Below are 21,397 nucleotides of genomic sequence, written 5' to 3'. Positions count from 1 at the left end.
CACATAAACACTCTGCATGTTGCATCCACATGTGCGCAGTCCTTGCCGCATAAATACTCTGCTTGTTGCATCCCTTTGTGCGCAGTCCTTGCCGCATAAATACTCTGCATGCTGCATCCCCTTGTGCGCAGTCCTTGCCCCATAAATGTTCTGCATGTTGCATTTACTTGTGCGCAGTCCTTGCCGCATAAATACTCTGCATGTTGCATCCCCTTGTGCGCAGTCCTTGCCCCTGTAAACAATCTGCAAGCTTTATCCCCTTGCGCGCAGTCCTTGCCCCATAAATGATCTTCATGTTGCACCCTTGTGCGCATTCCTTGCCCCATAAATGCTCTGCATGCTGCATCCCCTTTTGCGCAGTTCTTGCTGAATAAATACTCTGCATGTTGCATCGACTTGTGTGCAGTCCTTGCCGCATCAATACTCTGAATGTTGCATCCCCTTGTGCGCAGTCCTTGCCCATATAAACACTCTGTAAGCTGTATCCCCTTGTGCGCAGTCCTTGCCCCATAAATTATCTTCATGTTGCATCCACTTGTGCGCAGTCCTTGCCGCATAAATACTCTGCATGTTGCATCCCCTTGTGCGCAGTCCTTGCCCCTATAAATACTCTGCAAGCTGTATCCACTTGCGCGCAGTCCTTGCCCCATAAATTATCTCCATGTTGCATCCCCTTGTGTGCCGTCCTTGCCCCCATAAATCATCTTCATGCTGTATCCCCTTGCGCGCAGTCCTTGCCCCATAAATTATCTTCATGTTGCATCCACTTGTGCGCAGTCCTTGCCCCATAAATGATCTTCATGTTGCATCCACTTGTGCACAGTCCTTGTCCCTATAAACACTCTGCATGCTGCATCCCCTTGTGCGTAGCCCTTGCCCACATAAACACACACTCTGCATGCTGCATCCCCTTGTGCGCAGTCCTTGCCCCATATATGTTCTGCATGTTGCATTTACTTGTGCGCAGTCCTTGCCGCATAAATACTCTGCATGTTGCATCCCCTTGTCTGGTCCTTGCCACATAAATACTCTGCATGTTGCATCCCCTTGTGCGCAGTCCTTGCCCCTGTAAACACTCTGCAAGCTGTATCCCCTTGCGCGCAGTCCTTTCCCCATAAATTATCTTCATGTTGCATCCACTTGTGCGCACTCCTTGTCCCATAAATGATCTTCATTTTGCATCCACTTGTGCGCAGTCCTTGTCCCTATAAACACTCTGCATGTTGCATCCACTTGTGCGCCGTCCTTGCCGCATACATACTCTGCATGTTGCATCCCTTTGTGCGCAGTCCTTGCCGCATAAATACTCTGCATGTTGCATCCCCTTGTGCGCAGTCCTTGCCCACATAAACACTCTGCATGCTGCATCCCATTGTGCCCAGTCCTTGCCCATAAATGTTCTGCATGTTGCATTTACTTATGCGCAGTCCTTGCCGCATAAATACTCTGTATGTTGCATCCCCTTGTGTGGTCCTTGCCGCATAAATACTCTGCATGTTGCATCCCCTTGTGCGCAGTCCTTGCCCCTGTAAACAATCTGCAAGCTTTATCCACTTGCGCGCAGTCCTTGCCCCATTAATGATCTTCATGTTGCACACTTGTGCGCATTCCTTGCCCCATAAATGCTCCTCATGCTGCATCCCCTTTTGCGCAGTTCTTGCTGCATAAATACTCTGCATGTTGCATCCACTTGTGTGCAGTCCTTGCCGCATCAATACTCTGAATGTTGCATCCCCTTGTGCGCAGTCCTTGCCCATATAAACACTCTGTAAGCTGTATCCCCTTGTGCGCAGTCCTTACCCCTGTAAACACTCTGTAAGCTGTATCCCCTTGTGCGCAGTCCTTGCCCCATAAATTATTTTCATGTTGCATCCACTTGTGCGCAGTCCTTGCTGCATAAATACTCTACATGTTGCATCCCGTGTGCAGTTTTTGCCCCATAAATACTCTGCAAGATGTATCCCCTTGCACGCAGTCCTTGCCCCATAAATGCTCTGCATGTTGCATCCACTTGTGCACAGTCCTTGCTGCATATATACTCTGCATGTTGCATCCCCTTGTGCGCAGTCCTTGCCCCTATAAATCCTCTGCAAGCTGTATCTCCTTGCGCGCAGTCCTTGCCCCATAAATTATCTTCATGTTGCATCCCCTTGTGTGCCCTCCTTGCCCCCATAAATGATATTCATGTTGCATCCCCTTGTGCGCAGTCCTTGCCCACATAAACACTCTGCATGCTGCATCCCCTTGTGCGCAGTCCTTGCCCCATAAATGCTCTGCATGTTGCAACCACTTGTGCACAGTCCTTGCCGCATAAATACTCTGCATGTTGCATCCACTTGTGCGCAGTCCGTACCCACATAAACACTCTGCAAGCTGTATCCCCTTGCGTGCAGTCCTTGCCCCATAAATGGTCTTCATGTTGCATCCCCTTGTGCGCAGTCCTTGCCGCATAAACACTCTGCATGTTGCATCCCCTGTGTGCAGTCCTTGCCCCTATAAACACTCTGCAAGCTGTATCCCCTTGCGCGCAGTCCTTGCCCCATAAATTATCTTCAATGTGCATCCCCTTGTGTGCAGTCCTTGCCCCAGAAATTATCTTCATGTTGCATCCCCTTGTGCGCAGTCCTTGCCCCATAAATGATCTTCATGTTGCATCCACTTGTGCGCAGTCCTTGCCCCATAAATGCTCTGCATGCTGCATCCCCTTGTGCGCAGTCCTTGCCCACATAAACTCTGCATGCTGCATCCCCTTGTGTGCCGCCCTTGCCCCCATAAATGCTCTGCATGTTGCATCCACTTGTGCATAGCCCATGTCCCTATAAACACTCTGCATGCTGCACCCACTTGTGCACATTCCTTGCCCCATAAACGCTCTGCAAGCTGTATCCCCTTGTGCGCAGTCCTTACCCCTGTAAACACTCTGCAAGCTGTATCCCCTTGCGCGCAGTCCTTGCCCCATAAATTATCTTCATGTTGCATCCACTTGTGCGCAGTCCTTGCCCCATAAATGATCTTCATGTTGCATCCACTTGTGCGCAGTCCTTCTCCCTATAAACACTCTGCATGCTGCATCCCCTTGTGCGCAGTCCTTGCCCCATAAATGTTCTGCATGTTGCATTTACTTGTGCGCAGTCCTTGCCGCATAAATACTCTGCATGTTGCATCCCCTTGTGTGCTCCTTGCCGCATAAATACTCTGCATGTTGCAACCCCTTGTGCGCAGTCCTTGCCCCCATAAACACTCTGCAAGCTGTATCCCCTTGCGTGCAGTCCTTGCCCCATAAATGATCTTCATGTTGCACCCTTGTGCGCATTCCTTGCCCCCATAAACACTCTGCAAGCTGTATCCCCTTGCGTGCAGTCCTTGTCCCATAAATGCTCTGCATGCTGCATCCCCTTGTGCGTAGTCCTTGCCCCTATAAACACTCAGCATGTTGTATCCCCTTGCGCGCAGTCCTTGCCCCATAAATCATCTTCATGCTGCATCCCCTTGTGCGCAGTCCTTGCCCATATAAACACTCTGCAAGCTGTATCCCCTTGCGCGCAGTCCTTGCCCCATAAATTATCTTCATGTTGCATCCACTTGTGCGCAGTCCTTGCCCCATAAATGATCTTCATGTTGCATCCACTTGTGCGCAGTCCTTGTCCCTATAAACACTCTGCATGCTGCATCCCCTTGTGCGTAGCCCTTGCCCACATAAACACATACTCTGCATGCTGCATCCCTTTGTGCGCAGTCCTTGCCCCATAAATGTTCTGCATGTTGCATTTACTTGTGCGCAGTCCTTGCCGCATAAATACACTGCATGCTGCATCCCCTTGTGTGGTCCTTGCCGCATAAATACTCTGCATGTTGCATCCCCTTGTGTGCAGTCCTTGCCCCTGTAAACACTCTGCAAGCTGTATCCCCTTGCGCGCAGTCCTTGCCCCATAAATTATCTTCATGTTGCATCCACTTGTGCGCAGTCCTTGCCCCATAAATGATCTTCATGTTGCATCCACTTGTGCGCAGTCCTTGTCCCTATAAACACTCTGCGTGCAGCATCCCCTTGTGCGTAGCCCTTGCCCACATAAACACTCTGCATGATGCATCCCCTTGTGCGCAGTCCTTGCCAAAATAAACACTCTGCATGTTGCATCCACTTGTGCGCAGTCCTTGCCCTGTAAACAATCTGCAAGCTTTACCCCCTCGCGGGCAGTCCTTGCCCCATAAATGATCTTCATGTTGCATCCACTTGTGCGCAGTTCTTTCTACATAAATATTCTGCATGTTGTATCCACTTGTGCGCAGTCCTTGCTGCATCAATACTCTGCATGTTGCATCCCCTAGTGCGCAGTCCTTGCCCCTATAAACACTCTGCAAGCTGTATCCCCTTGCGCGCAGTCCTTGCCCCATAAATTATCTTCATGTTGCATCCACTTGTGCGCAGTCCTTGCCGCATAAATACTCTGCATGTTGCATCCCCTGTGTGCAGTTCTTGCCCCTATAAACACTCTGCAAGCTGTATCCCCTTGCGCGCAGTCCTTGCCCCATAAATGCTCTGCATGTTGCATCCACTTGTGCGCAGTCCTTGCCCCCATAAACACTCTGCAAGCTGTATCCCCTTGCGTGCAGTCCTTGCCCCATAAATGCTCTGCATGCTGCATCCCCTTGTGCGCAGTCCTTGCCCACATAAACACTCTGCATGTTGCATCCCCTTGCGCGCAGTCCTTGTCCCTATAAACACTCTGCATGCTGCATCACCTTTTGCGCAGTCCTTGCCCCATAAATGCTCTGCATGTTGCATCCAATTGTGCATAGCGCATGTCCCTATAAACACTCTGCATGCTGCATCCCCTTGTGCAGTCCTTGCCGCATAAATACTCTGCATGTTGCATCCCCTTGTGCACAGTCCTTTGCCCCATAAATACTCTCCATGCTGCATCCCCTTGTGTGCAGTCCTTGCCCACATAAACTCTGCATGCTGCATCCCCTTGTGTGCCGCCCTTGCCCCCATAAATGCTCTGCATGATGCATCCACTTGTGCATAGCCCATGACCCTATAAACACTCTGCATGCTGCATCCGCTTGTGCACAGTCCTTGCCCACATAAACACTCTGCATGTTGCATCCCCTTGCGCGCAGTCCTTGCCCCATAAATGATCTTGATGTTGCATCCCCTTGTGCGCAGTCCTTGTCCCTATAAACACTCTGCGTGCTGCATCCCCTTGTGCGTAGCCCTTGCCCACATAAACACTCTGCATGATGCATCCCCTTTGTTCGCAGTCCTTGCCCACATAAACACTCTGCATGTTGCATCCACTTGTGCGCAGTCCTTGCCGCATAAATACTCTGCATGTAGCATCAACTTGTGCGCAGTCCTTGCCCACATAAACACTCTGCATGCTGCATCCCCTTGTGTGCAGTCCTTGCCCCATGAATGCTCTGCATGTTGCATCCACTTGTGGGCAGTCCTTGCCGCATAAATACTCTGCATGTTGCATCCCCTTGTGCGCAGTCCTTGCCCCTGTAAACAATCTGCAAGCTTTAACCCCTCGCGCGCAGTCCTTGCCCCATAAATGATCTTCATGTTGCATCCACTTGTGCGCATGCCTTGCCCCCATAAACACTCTGCAAGCTGTATCCCCTTGCGTGCAGTCCTTGTCCCATAAATGCTCTGCATGCTGCATCCCCTTGTGCGTAGTCCTTGCCCCTATAAACACTCAGCATGTTGCATCCCCTTGCGCGCAGTCCTTGCCCCATAAATCATCTTCATGCTGCATCCCCTTGTGCGCAGTCCTTGCCCATATAAACACTCTGCAAGCTGTATCCCCTTGCGCGCAGTCCTTGCCCCATAAATTATCTTCATGTTGCATCCACTTGTGCGCAGTCCTTGCCCACATAAACACATACTCTGCATGCTGCATCCCTTTGTGCGCAGTCCTTGCCCCATAAATGTTCTGCATGTTGCATTTACTTGTGCGCAGTCCTTGCCGCATAAATACACTGCATGCTGCATCCCCTTGTGTGGTCCTTGCCGCATAAATACTCTGCATGTTGCATCCCCTTGTGTGCAGTCCTTGCCCCTGTAAACACTCTGCAAGCTGTATCCCCTTGCGCGCAGTCCTTGCCCCATAAATTATCTTCATGTTGCATCCACTTGTGCGCAGTCCTTGCCCCATAAATGATCTTCATGTTGCATCCACTTGTGCGCAGTCCTTGTCCCTATAAACACTCTGCGTGCAGCATCCCCTTGTGCGTAGCCCTTGCCCACATAAACACTCTGCATGATGCATCCCCTTGTGCGCAGTCCTTGCCAAAATAAACACTCTGCATGTTGCATCCACTTGTGCGCAGTCCTTGCCCTGTAAACAATCTGCAAGCTTTACCCCCTCGCGGGCAGTCCTTGCCCCATAAATGATCTTCATGTTGCATCCACTTGTGCGCAGTTCTTTCTACATAAATATTCTGCATGTTGTATCCACTTGTGCGCAGTCCTTGCTGCATCAATACTCTGCATGTTGCATCCCCTAGTGCGCAGTCCTTGCCCCTATAAACACTCTGCAAGCTGTATCCCCTTGCGCGCAGTCCTTGCCCCATAAATTATCTTCATGTTGCATCCACTTGTGCGCAGTCTTTGCCGCATAAATACTCTGCATGTTGCATCCCCTGTGTGCAGTTCTTGCCCCTATAAACACTCTGCAAGCTGTATCCCCTTGCGCGCAGTCCTTGCCCCATAAATGCTCTGCATGTTGCATCCACTTGTGCGCAGTCCTTGCCCCCATAAACACTCTGCAAGCTGTATCCCCTTGCGTGCAGTCCTTGCCCCATAAATGCTCTGCATGCTGCATCCCCTTGTGCGCAGTCCTTGCCCCATAAATGCTCTGCATGCTGCATCCCCTTGTGCGCAGTTCTTGTCGCATAAATACTCTGCATGTTGCATCCCCTTGTGCACAGTCCTTGCCCCTATAAACACTCTGCAAGCTGTATCACCTTGCGCGCAGTCCTTGCCCCATAAATGCTCTGCATGTTGCATCCACTTGTGCGCAGTCCTTGCCGCATAAATACTCTGCATGTTGCATCCCCTTGTGCACAGTCCTTGCCCCTATAAACACTGTGCAAGCTGTATCCCCTTGCGCGCAGTCCTTGCCCCATAAATGCTCTGCATGTCGCATCCACTTGCGCGCAGTCCTTGCCCCATAAATGCTCTGCATGTTGCATCTCCTTGCGCGCAGTCCTTGCCCCATAAATTATCTTCATGTTGCATCCCCTTGTGTGCAGTCCCTGCCCCAGAAACTATCTTCATGTTGCATCCCCTTGTGGGCAGTCCTTGCCCCAGAAACTATCGTCATGTTGCATCCCCTTGTGCGCAGTCCTTGCCCCATGAGTTATCTTCATGTTGCATCCACTTGTGCGCAGTCCTTGCCCCATAAATGATCTTCATGTTGCATCCCCTTGTGCGCAGTCCTTGCCCCTTTAAACACTCTGCATGCTGCATCCACCTGTGCGCAGTCCTTGCCACATAAATATTCTGCATGTTGCACTCTGCATGCTGCATCCCCTTGTGTGCCACTGTTGCCCCCATAAATGCTCTGCATGTTGCATCCAATTGTGCATAGCCCATGTCCCTATAAACACTCTGAATGCTGCATCCGCTTGTGCGCAGTCCTTGCCCACATAAACACTCTGCATGTTGCACCCACTTGTGCGCATTCCTTGCCCCCATAAACACTCTGCAAGCTGTATCCCCTTGCGTGCAGTCCTTGCCCCATAAATGCTCTGCATGTTACATCCCCTTGTGTGCCGTCCTTGCCCCCATAAATGCTCTGCATATTGCATCCCCTTGTGCGCAGTCCTTGTCCCTATAAACACTCTGCATGTTGCATCACCTTTTGCGCAGTCCTTGCCCCATAAATGCTCTGCATGTTGCATCCACTTGTGCATAGCGCATGTCCCTATAAACACTCTGCATGCTGCATCCCCTTGTGCAGTCCTTGCCGCGTAAATACTCTGCATGTTGCATCCCCTTGTGCACAGTCCTTGCCCCCATAAATACTCTGCATGCTGCATCCCCTTGTGTGCAGTCCTTGCCCACATAAACTCTGCATGCTGCATCCCCTTGTGTGCCGCCCTTGCCGCCATAAATGCTCTGCATGATGCATCCACTTGTGCATAGCCCATGACCCTATAAACACTCTGCATGCTGCATCCGCTTGTGCGCAGTCCTTACCCACATAAACACTCTGCAAGTTGCATCCCCTTGCGCGCAGTCCTTGCCCCATAAATGATCTTGATGTTGCATCCCCTTGTGCGCAGTCCTTGTCCCTATAAACACTCTGCGTGCTGCATCCCCTTGTGCGTAGCCCTTACCCACATAAACACTCTGCATGATGCATCCCCTTGTGCGCAGTCTTGCCCACATAAACACTCTGCATGTTGCATCCACTTGTGCGGAGTCCTTGCCGCATAAATACTCTGCATGTTGCATCAACTTGTGCGCAGTCCTTGCCCACATAAACACTCTGCATGCTGCATCCCCTTGTGTGCAGTCCTTGCCTCATAAATGCTCTGCATGTTGCATCCACTTGTGGGTAGTCCTTGCCGCATAAATACTCTGCATGTTGCATCACCTTGTGCGCAGTCCTTGCCCCTGTAAACAATCTGCAAGCTTTACCCCCTCGCGTGCAGTACTTGCCCCATAAATGATCTTCATGTTGCATCCACTTGTGTGCATTCCTTGCCCCCATAAACACTCTGCAAGCTGTATCCCCTTGCGTGCAGTCCTTGTCCCATAAATGCTCTGCATGCTGCATCCCCTTGTGCGTAGTCCTTGCCCCTATAAACACTCAGCATGTTGCATCCCCTTGCGCGCAGTCCTTGCCCCATAAATCATCTTCATACTGCATCCCCTTGTGAGCAGTCCTTGCCCATATAAACACTCTGCAAGCTGTATCCCCTTGCGCGCAGTCCTTGCCCCATAAATTATCTTCATGTTGCATCCACTTGTGTGCAGTCCTTGCCCCTAAATGATCTTCATGTTGCATCCACTTGTGCACAGTCCTTGTCCCTATAAACACTCTGCATGCTGCATCCCCTTGTGCGTAGCCCTTGCCCACATAAACACACACTCTGCATGCTGCATCCCCTTGTGCGCAGTCCTTGCCCCATAAATGTTCTGCATGTTGCATTTACTTGTGCGAAGTCCTTGCCGCATAAATACTCTGCATGCTGCATCCCCTTGTATGGTCCTTGCCGCATAAATACTCTTCATGTTGCATCCCCTTGTGTGCAGTCCTTGCCCCTGTAAACACTCTGCAAGCTGTATCCCCTTGCGCGCAGTCCTTGCCCCATAAATTATCTTCATGTTGCATCCACTTGTGCGCAGTCCTTGCCCCATAAATGATCTTCATGTTGCATCCACTTGTGCGCAGTCCTTGTCCCTATAAACACTCTGCGTGCTGCATCCCCTTGTGCGTAGCCCTTGCCCACATAAACACTCTGCATGATGCATCCCCTTGTGCGCAGTCCTTGCCAACATAAACACTCTGCATGTTGCATCCCCTTGTGCGCAGTCCTTGCCGCATAAATACTGTGCATGTTGCATCCCTTTGTGCGCAGTCCTTGCCACATAAATACTCTGCATGTTGCATCCCCTTTTGCGCAGTCCTTGCCTACATAAACACTCTGCATGCTGCATCCCCTTGTGCGCAGTCCTTGCCCCATAAATGCTCTGCATGTTGTATCCACTTGTGGGCAGTCCTTGCCGCATAAATACTCTGCATGTTGCATCCCCTTGTGCGCAGTCCTTGCCCCTGTAAACAATCTGCAAGCTTTACCCCCTCGCGCGCAGTCCTTGCCCCATAAATGATCTTCATGTTGCATCCACTTGTGCGCATTCCTTGCCCCCATAAACACTCTGCAAGCCGTATCCCCTTGCGTGCAGTCCTTGTCCCATAAATGCTCTGCATGCTGCATCCCCTTGTGCGTAGTCCTTGCCCCATAAATTATCTTCATGTTGCATCCACTTGTGCGCAGTCCTTGCCCCATAAATGATCTTCATGTTGCATCCACTTGTGCGCAGTCCTTGTCCCTATAAACACTCTGCATGCTGCATCCCCTTGTGCGTAGCCCTTGCCCACATAAACACACACTCTGCATGTTGCATCCCCTTGTGCGCAGTCCTTGCCCCATAAATGTTCTGCATGTTGCATTTACTTGTGCACAGTCCTTGCCGCATAAATACTCTGCATGTTGCATCCCCTTGTGTGGTCCTTGCCGCATAAATACTCTGCATGTTGCATCCCCTTGTGCGCAGTCCTTACCCCTGTAAACACTCTGCAAGCTTTATCCCCTTGCGCGCAGTCCTTGCCCCATAAATTATCTTCATGTTGCATCCACTTGTCCGCAGTCCTTGCCCCATAAATTATCTTCATGTTGCATCCACTTGTGCGCAGTCCTTGGCCCTATAAACACTCTGCATGCTGCATCCCCTTGTGCGTAGCCCTTGCCCACATAAACACACACTCTGCATGCTGCATCCCCTTGTGCGCAGTCCTTGCCCCATAAATGTTCTGCATGTTGCATTTACTTGTGCGCAGTCCTTGCCGCATAAATACTCTGCATGTTGCATCCCCTTGTGCAGAGTCCTTGCCGCATAAATACTCTGCATGTTGCAACCCCTTGTGGGCAGTCCTTGCCCCTGTAAACAATCTGCAAGCTTTATCCCCTTGCGCGCAGTCCTTGCCCCATAAATGATCTTCATGTTGCACCCTTGTGCGCATTCCTTGCCCCCATAAACATTCTGCAATCTGTATCCCCTTGTGTGCAGTCCTTGCCCCATAAATGCTCTGCATGCTGCATCCCCTTTTGCGCAGCTCTTGCTGCATAAATTCTCTGCATGTTGCATCCACTTGTGCGCAGTCCTTGCCGCATAAATACTCTGCATGTTGCATCCCTTTGTGCGCAGTCCTTGCCGCATAAATACTCTGCATGTTGCATCCCCTTGTGCGCAGTCCTTGCCCACATAAACACTCTGCATGCTGCATCCCCTTGCGCGCAGTCCTTGAACCATAAATCATCTTCATGCTGCATCCCCTTGTGCGCAGTCCTTGCCCATATAAACACTCTGCAAGCTGTATCTCCTTGCGCGCAGTCCTTGCCCCTTAAATTATCTTCATGTTGCATCCACTTGTGCGCAGTCCTTGCCCCATAAATGATCTTCATGTTGCATCCACTTGTGCGCAGTCCTTGTCCCTATAAACACTCTGCATGCTGCATCCCCTTGTGCGCAGTCCTTGCCCCATAAATGTTCTGCATGTTGCATTTACTTGTGCGCAGTCCTTGCTGCATAAATACTCTGCATGTTGCATCCCCTTGTGTGGTCCTTGCCGCATAAATACTCTGCATGTTGCATCCCCTTGTGCGCAGTCCTTGCCCCTGTAAACACTCTGCAAGTTGTATCCCCTTGCGCGCAGTCCTTGCCCCATAAATGTTCTGCATGTTGCATTTACTTGTGCGCAGTCCTTGCTGCATAAATACTCTGCATGTTGCATCCCCTTGTGTGGTCCTTGCCGCATAAATACTCTGCATGTTGCATCCCCTTGTGCGCAGTCCTTGCCCCTGTAAACACTCTGCAAGCTGTATCCCCTTGCGCGCAGTCCTTGCCCCATAAATTATCTTCATGTTGCATCCACTTGTGTGCAGTCCTTGCCCCATAAATGATCTTCATGTTGCATCCACTTGTGGGCAGTCCTTGTCCCTATAAACACTCTGTGTGCTGCATCCCCTTGTGCGTAGCCCTTGCCCACATAAACACTCTGCATGATGCATCCCCTTGTGCACAGTCCTTGCCCACATAAACACTCTGCATGTTGCATCCACATGTGCGCAGTCCTTGCCGCATAAATACTCTGCATGTTGCATCCCTTTGTGCGCAGTCCTTGCCGCATAAATACTCTGCATGTTGCATCCCCTTGTGCGCAGTCCTTGCCCACATAAACACTCTGCATGTTGCATCCACATGTGCGCAGTCCTTGCCGCATAAATACTCTGCTTGTTGCATCCCTTTGTGCGCAGTCCTTGCCGCATAAATACTCTGCATGCTGCATCCCCTTGTGCGCAGTCCTTGCCCCATAAATGTTCTGCATGTTGCATTTACTTGTGCGCAGTCCTTGCCGCATAAATACTCTGCATGTTGCATCCCCTTGTGCGCAGTCCTTGCCCCTGTAAACAATCTGCAAGCTTTATCCCCTTGCGCGCAGTCCTTGCCCCATAAATGATCTTCATGTTGCACCCTTGTGCGCATTCCTTGCCCCATAAATGCTCTGCATGCTGCATCCCCTTTTGCGCAGTTCTTGCTGAATAAATACTCTGCATGTTGCATCGACTTGTGTGCAGTCCTTGCCGCATCAATACTCTGAATGTTGCATCCCCTTGTGCGCAGTCCTTGCCCATATAAACACTCTGTAAGCTGTATCCCCTTGTGCGCAGTCCTTGCCCCATAAATTATCTTCATGTTGCATCCACTTGTGCGCAGTCCTTGCCGCATAAATACTCTGCATGTTGCATCCCCTTGTGCGCAGTCCTTGCCCCTATAAATACTCTGCAAGCTGTATCCACTTGCGCGCAGTCCTTGCCCCATAAATTATCTCCATGTTGCATCCCCTTGTGTGCCGTCCTTGCCCCCATAAATCATCTTCATGCTGTATCCCCTTGCGCGCAGTCCTTGCCCCATAAATTATCTTCATGTTGCATCCACTTGTGCGCAGTCCTTGCCCCATAAATGATCTTCATGTTGCATCCACTTGTGCACAGTCCTTGTCCCTATAAACACTCTGCATGCTGCATCCCCTTGTGCGTAGCCCTTGCCCACATAAACACACACTCTGCATGCTGCATCCCCTTGTGCGCAGTCCTTGCCCCATATATGTTCTTCATGTTGCATTTACTTGTGCGCAGTCCTTGCCGCATAAATACTCTGCATGTTGCATCCCCTTGTCTGGTCCTTGCCACATAAATACTCTGCATGTTGCATCCCCTTGTGCGCAGTCCTTGCCCCTGTAAACACTCTGCAAGCTGTATCCCCTTGCGCGCAGTCCTTGCCCCATAAATTATCTTCATGTTGCATCCACTTGTGCGCAGTCCTTGCCCCATAAATGATCTTCATGTTGCATCCACTTGTGCGCAGTCCTTGTCCCTATAAACACTCTGCGTGCTGCATCCCCTTGTGCGTAGCCCTTGCCCACATAAACACTCTGCATGATGCATCCCCTTGTGCGCAGTCCTTGCCAACATAAACACTCTGCATGTTGCATCCCCTTGTGCGCAGTCCTTGCCGCATAAATACTGTGCATGTTGCATCCCTTTGTGCGCAGTCCTTGCCACATAAATACTCTGCATGTTGCATCCCCTTTTGCGCAGTCCTTGCCTACATAAACACTCTGCATGCTGCATCCCCTTGTGCGCAGTCCTTGCCCCATAAATGCTCTGCATGTTGTATCCACTTGTGGGCAGTCCTTGCCGCATAAATACTCTGCATGTTGCATCCCCTTGTGCGCAGTCCTTGCCCCTGTAAACAATCTGCAAGCTTTACCCCCTCGCGCGCAGTCCTTGCCCCATAAATGATCTTCATGTTGCATCCACTTGTGCGCATTCCTTGCCCCCATAAACACTCTGCAAGCCGTATCCCCTTGCGTGCAGTCCTTGTCCCATAAATGCTCTGCATGCTGCATCCCCTTGTGCGTAGTCCTTGCCCCATAAATTATCTTCATGTTGCATCTACTTGTGCGCAGTCCTTGCCCCATAAATGATCTTCATGTTGCATCCACTTGTGCGCAGTCCTTGTCCCTATAAACACTCTGCATGCTGCATCCCCTTGTGCGTAGCCCTTGCCCACATAAACACACACTCTGCATGTTGCATCCCCTTGTGCGCAGTCCTTGCCCCATAAATGTTCTGCATGTTGCATTTACTTGTGCACAGTCCTTGCCGCATAAATACTCTGCATGTTGCATCCCCTTGTGTGGTCCTTGCCGCATAAATACTCTGCATGTTGCATCCCCTTGTGCGCAGTCCTTACCCCTGTAAACACTCTGCAAGCTTTATCCCCTTGCGCGCAGTCCTTGCCCCATAAATTATCTTCATGTTGCATCCACTTGTCCGCAGTCCTTGCCCCATAAATTATCTTCATGTTGCATCCACTTGTGCGCAGTCCTTGGCCCTATAAACACTCTGCATGCTGCATCCCCTTGTGCGTAGCCCTTGCCCACATAAACACACACTCTGCATGCTGCATCCCCTTGTGCGCAGTCCTTGCCCCATAAATGTTCTGCATGTTGCATTTACTTGTGCGCAGTCCTTGCCGCATAAATACTCTGCATGTTGCATCCCCTTGTGCAGAGTCCTTGCCGCATAAATACTCTGCATGTTGCAACCCCTTGTGGGCAGTCCTTGCCCCTGTAAACAATCTGCAAGCTTTATCCCCTTGCGCGCAGTCCTTGCCCCATAAATGATCTTCATGTTGCACCCTTGTGCGCATTCCTTGCCCCCATAAACATTCTGCAATCTGTATCCCCTTGTGTGCAGTCCTTGCCCCATAAATGCTCTGCATGCTGCATCCCCTTTTACGCAGCTCTTGCTGCATAAATTCTCTGCATGTTGCATCCACTTGTGCGCAGTCCTTGCCGCATAAATACTCTGCATGTTGCATCCCTTTGTGCGCAGTCCTTGCCGCATAAATACTCTGCATGTTGCATCCCCTTGTGCGCAGTCCTTGCCCACATAAACACTCTGCATGCTGCATCCCCTTGCGCGCAGTCCTTGAACCATAAATCATCTTCATGCTGCATCCCCTTGTGCGCAGTCCTTGCCCATATAAACACTCTGCAAGCTGTATCTCCTTGCGTGCAGTCCTTGCCCCTTAAATTATCTTCATGTTGCATCCACTTGTGCGCAGTCCTTGCCCCATAAATGATCTTCATGTTGCATCCACTTGTGCGCAGTCCTTGTCCCTATAAACACTCTGCATGCTGCATCCCCTTGTGCGCAGTCCTTGCCCCATAAATGTTCTGCATGTTGCATTTACTTGTGCGCAGTCCTTGCTGCATAAATACTCTGCATGTTGCATCCCCTTGTGTGGTCCTTGCCGCATAAATACTCTGCATGTTGCATCCCCTTGTGCGCAGTCCTTGCCCCTGTAAACACTCTGCAAGCTGTATCCCCTTGCGCGCAGTCCTTGCCCCATAAATGTTCTGCATGTTGCATTTACTTGTGCGCAGTCCTTGCTGCATAAATACTCTGCATGTTGCATCCCCTTGTGTGGTCCTTGCCGCATAAATACTCTGCATGTTGCATCCCCTTGTGCGCAGTCCTTGCCCCTGTAAACACTCTGCAAGCTGTATCCCCTTGCGCGCAGTCCTTGCCCCATAAATTATCTTCATGTTGCATCCACTTGTGTGCAGTCCTTGCCCCATAAATGATCTTCATGTTGCATCCACTTGTGGGCAGTCCTTGTCCCTATAAACACTCTGTGTGCTGCATCCCCTTGTGCGTAGCCCTTGCCCACATAAACACTCTGCATGATGCATCCCCTTGTGCACAGTCCTTGCCCACATAAACACTCTGCATGTTGCATCCACATGTGCGCAGTCCTTGCCGCATAAATACTCTGCATGTTGCATCCCTTTGTGCGCAGTCCTTGCCGCATAAATACTCTGCATGTTGCATCCCCTTGTGCGCAGTCCTTGCCCACATAAACACTCTGCATGTTGCATCCACATGTGCGCAGTCCTTGCCGCATAAATACTCTGCTTGTTGCATCCCTTTGTGCGCAGTCCTTGCCGCATAAATACTCTGCATGCTGCATCCCCTTGTGCGCAGTCCTTGCCCCATAAATGTTCTGCATGTTGCATTTACTTGTGCGCAGTCCTTGCCGCATAAATACTCTGCATGTTGCATCCCCTTGTGCGCAGTCCTTGCCCCTGTAAACAATCTGCAAGCTTTATCCCCTTGCGCGCAGTCCTTGCCCCATAAATGATCTTCATGTTGCACCCTTGTGCGCATTCCTTGCCCCATAAATGCTCTGCATGCTGCATCCCCTTTTGCGCAGTTCTTGCTGAATAAATACTCTGCATGTTGCATCGACTTGTGTGCAGTCCTTGCCGCATCAATACTCTGAATGTTGCATCCCCTTGTGCGCAGTCCTTGCCCATATAAACACTCTGTAAGCTGTATCCCCTTGTGCGCAGTCCTTACCCCATAAATTATCTTCATGTTGCATCCACTTGTGCGCAGTCCTTGCCGCATAAATACTCTGCATGTTGCATCCCCTTGTGCGCAGTCCTTGCCCCTATAAATACTCTGCAAGCTGTATCCACTTGCGCGCAGTCCTTGCCCCATAAATTATCTCCATGTTGCATCCCCTTGTGTGCCGTCCTTGCCCCCATAAATCATCTTCATGCTGTATCCCCTTGCGCGCAGTCCTTGCCCCATAAATTATCTTCATGTTGCATCCACTTGTGCGCAGTCCTTGCCCCATAAATGATCTTCATGTTGCATCCACTTGTGCACAGTCCTTGTCCCTATAAACACTCTGCATGCTGCATCCCCTTGTGCGTAGCCCTTGCCCACATAAACACACACTCTGCATGCTGCATCCCCTTGTGCGCAGTCCTTGCCCCATATATGTTCTTCATGTTGCATTTACTTGTGCGCAGTCCTTGCCGCATAAATACTCTGCATGTTGCATCCCCTTGTCTGGTCCTTGCCACATAAATACTCTGCATGTTGCATCCCCTTGTGCGCAGTCCTTGCCCCTGTAGACACTCTGCAAGCTGTATCCCCTTGCGCGCAGTCCTTTCCCCATAAATTATCTTCATGTTGCATCCACTTGTGCGCACTCCTTGTCCCATAAATGATCTTCATTTTGCATCCACTTGTGCGCAGTCCTTGTCCCTATAAACACTCTGCATGTTGCATCCACTTGTGCGCCGTCCTTGCCGCATACATTCTCTGCATGTTGCATCCCTTTGTGCACAGTCCTTGCCGCATAAATACTCTGCATGTTGCATCCCCTTGTGCGCAGTCCTTGCCCACATAAACACTCTGCATGCTGCATCCCATTGTGCGCAGTCCTTGCCCATAAATGTTCTGCATGTTGCATTTACTTGTGCGCAGTCCTTGCCGCATAAATACTCTGTATGTTGCATCCCCTTGTGTGGTCCTTGCCGCATAAATACTCTGCATGTTGCATCCCCTTGTGCGCAGTCCTTGCCCCTGTAAACAATCTGCAAGCTTTATCCACTTGCGCGCAGTCCTTGCCCCATTAATGATCTTCATGTTGCACCCTTGTGCGCATTCCTTGCCCCATAAATGCTCCTCATGCTGCATCCCCTTTTGCGCAGTTCTTGCTGCATAAATACTCTGCATGTTGCATCCACTTGTGTGCAGTCCTTGCCGCATCAATACTCTGAATGTTGCATCCCCTTGTGCGCAGTCCTTGCCCATATAAACACTCTGTAAGCTGTATCCCCTTGTGCGCAGTCCTTACCCCTGTAAACACTCTGTAAGCTGTATCCCCTTGTGCGCAGTCCTTGCCCCATAAATTATTTTCATGTTGCATCCACTTGTGCGCAGTCCTTGCTGCATAAATACTCTACATGTTGCATCCCGTGTGCAGTTTTTGCCCCATAAATACTCTGCAAGATGTATCCCCTTGCACGCAGTCCTTGCCCCATAAATGCTCTGCATGTTGCATCCACTTGTGCACAGTCCTTGCTGCATATATACTCTGCATGTTGCATCCCCTTGTGCGCAGTCCTTGCCCCTATAAATCCTCTGCAAGCTGTATCTCCTTGCGCGCAGTCCTTGCCCCATAAATTATCTTCATGTTGCATCCCCTTGTGTGCCCTCCTTGCCCCCATAAATGATATTCATGTTGCATCCCCTTGTGCGCAGTCCTTGCCCACATAAACACTCTGCATGCTGCATCCCCTTGTGCGCAGTCCTTGCCCCATAAATGCTCTGCATGTTGCAACCACTTGTGCACAGTCCTTGCCGCATAAATACTCTGCATGTTGCATCCACTTGTGCGCAGTCCGTACCCACATAAACACTCTGCAAGCTGTATCCCCTTGCGTGCAGTCCTTGCCCCATAAATGGTCTTCATGTTGCATCCCCTTGTGCGCAGTCCTTGCCGCATAAACACTCTGCATGTTGCATCCCCTTGTGCGCAGTCCTTGCCCATAAATGTTCTGCATGTTGCATTTACTTGTGCGCAGTCCTTGCCGCATAAATACTCTGTATGTTGCATCCCCTTGTGTGGTCCTTGCCGCATAAATACTCTGCATGTTGCATCCCCTTGTGCGCAGTCCTTGCCCCTGTAAACAATCTGCAAGCTTTATCCACTTGCGCGCAGTCCTTGCCCCATTAATGATCTTCATGTTGCACCCTTGTGCGCATTCCTTGCCCCATAAATGCTCCTCATGCTGCATCCCCTTTTGCGCAGTTCTTGCTGCATAAATACTCTGCATGTTGCATCCACTTGTGTGCAGTCCTTGCCGCATCAATACTCTGAATGTTGCATCCCCTTGTGCGCAGTCCTTGCCCATATAAACACTCTGTAAGCTGTATCCCCTTGTGCGCAGTCCTTACCCCTGTAAACACTCTGTAAGCTGTATCCCCTTGTGCGCAGTCCTTGCCCCATAAATTATTTTCATGTTGCATCCACTTGTGCGCAGTCCTTGCTGCATAAATACTCTACATGTTGCATCCCGTGTGCAGTTTTTGCCCCATAAATACTCTGCAAGATGTATCCCCTTGCACGCAGTCCTTGCCCCATAAATGCTCTGCATGTTGCATCCACTTGTGCACAGTCCTTGCTGCATATATACTCTGCATGTTGCATCCCCTTGTGCGCAGTCCTTGCCCCTATAAATCCTCTGCAAGCTGTATCTCCTTGCACGCAGTCCTTGCCCCATAAATTATCTTCATGTTGCATCCCCTTGTGTGCCCTCCTTGCCCCCATAAATGATATTCATGTTGCATCCCCTTGTGCGCAGTCCTTGCCCACATAAACACTCTGCATGCTGCATCCCCTTGTGCGCAGTCCTTGCCCCATAAATGCTCTGCATGTTGCAACCACTTGTGCACAGTCCTTGCCGCATAAATACTCTGCATGTTGCATCCACTTGTGCGCAGTCCGTACCCACATAAACACTCTGCAAGCTGTATCCCCTTGCGTGCAGTCCTTGCCCCATAAATGGTCTTCATGTTGCATCCCCTTGTGCGCAGTCCTTGCCGCATAAACACTCTGCATGTTGCATCCCCTGTGTGCAGTCCTTGCCCCTATAAACACTCTGCAAGCTGTATCCCCTTGCGCGCAGTCCTTGCCCCATAAATTATCTTCAATGTGCATCCCCTTGTGTGCAGTCCTTGCCCCAGAAATTATCTTCATGTTGCATCCCCTTGTGCGCAGTCCTTGCCCCATAAATGATCTTCATGTTGCATCCACTTGTGCGCAGTCCTTGCCCCATAAATGCTCTGCATGCTGCATCCCCTTGTGCGCAGTCCTTGCCCACATAAACTCTGCATGCTGCATCCCCTTGTGTGCCGCCCTTGCCCCCATAAATGCTCTGCATGTTGCATCCACTTGTGCATAGCCCATGTCCCTATAAACACTCTGCATGCTGCACCCACTTGTGCGCATTCCTTGCCCCATAAACGCTCTGCAAGCTGTATCCCCTTGTGCGCAGTCCTTACCCCTGTAAACACTCTGCAAGCTGTATCCCCTTGCGCGCAGTCCTTGCCCCATAAATTATCTTCATGTTGCATCCACTTGTGCGCAGTCCTTGCCCCATAAATGATCTTCATGTTGCATCCACTTGTGCGCAGTCCTTCTCCCTATAAACACTCTGCATGCTGCATCCCCTTGTGCGCAGTCCTTGCCCCATAAATGTTCTGCATGTTGCATTTACTTGTGCGCAGTCCTTGCCGCATAAATACTCTGCATGTTGCATCCCCTTGTGTGCTCCTTGCCGCATAAATACTCTGCATGTTGCAACCCCTTGTGCGCAGTCCTTGCCCCCATAAACACTCTGCAAGCTGTATCCCCTTGCGTGCAGTCCTTGCCCCATAAATGATCTTCATGTTGCACCCTTGTGCGCATTCCTTGCCCCCATAAACACTCTGCAAGCTGTATCCCCTTGCGTGCAGTCCTTGTCCCATAAATGCTCTGCATGCTGCATCCCCTTGTGCGTAGTCCTTGCCCCTATAAACACTCAGCATGTTGTATCCCCTTGCGCGCAGTCCTTGCCCCATAAATCATCTTCATGCTGCATCCCCTTGTGCGCAGTCCTTGCCCATATAAACACTCTGCAAGCTGTATCCCCTTGCGCGCAGTCCTTGCCCCATAAATTATCTTCATGTTGCATCCACTTGTGCGCAGTCCTTGCCCCATAAATGATCTTCATGTTGCATCCACTTGTGCGCAGTCCTTGTCCCTATAAACACTCTGCATGCTGCATCCCCTTGTGCGTAGCCCTTGCCCACATAAACACATACTCTGCATGCTGCATCCCTTTGTGCGCAGTCCTTGCCCCATAAATGTTCTGCATGTTGCATTTACTTGTGCGCAGTCCTTGCCGCATAAATACACTGCATGCTGCATCCCCTTGTGTGGTCCTTGCCGCATAAATACTCTGCATGTTGCATCCCCTTGTGTGCAGTCCTTGCCCCTGTAAACACTCTGCAAGCTGTATCCCCTTGCGCGCAGTCCTTGCCCCATAAATTATCTTCATGTTGCATCCACTTGTGCGCAGTCCTTGCCCCATAAATGATCTTCATGTTGCATCCACTTGTGCGCAGTCCTTGTCCCTATAAACACTCTGCGTGCAGCATCCCCTTGTGCGTAGCCCTTGCCCACATAAACACTCTGCATGATGCATCCCCTTGTGCGCAGTCCTTGCCAAAATAAACACTCTGCATGTTGCATCCACTTGTGCGCAGTCCTTGCCCTGTAAACAATCTGCAAGCTTTACCCCCTCGCGGGCAGTCCTTGCCCCATAAATGATCTTCATGTTGCATCCACTTGTGCGCAGTTCTTTCTACATAAATATTCTGCATGTTGTATCCACTTGTGCGCAGTCCTTGCTGCATCAATACTCTGCATGTTGCATCCCCTAGTGCGCAGTCCTTGCCCCTATAAACACTCTGCAAGCTGTATCCCCTTGCGCGCAGTCCTTGCCCCATAAATTATCTTCATGTTGCATCCACTTGTGCGCAGTCCTTGCCGCATAAATACTCTGCATGTTGCATCCCCTGTGTGCAGTTCTTGCCCCTATAAACACTCTGCAAGCTGTATCCCCTTGCGCGCAGTCCTTGCCCCATAAATGCTCTGCATGTTGCATCCACTTGTGCGCAGTCC

This window comes from Ambystoma mexicanum, chromosome 13, assembly GCF_040938575.1.
Source record: "Ambystoma mexicanum isolate Mex_15411 chromosome 13, UKY_AmexF1_1, whole genome shotgun sequence".
NCBI classification, from domain to species: Eukaryota; Metazoa; Chordata; class Amphibia; order Caudata; family Ambystomatidae; genus Ambystoma; species Ambystoma mexicanum.
Note: the sequence above shows the minus strand (reverse complement) of the source record.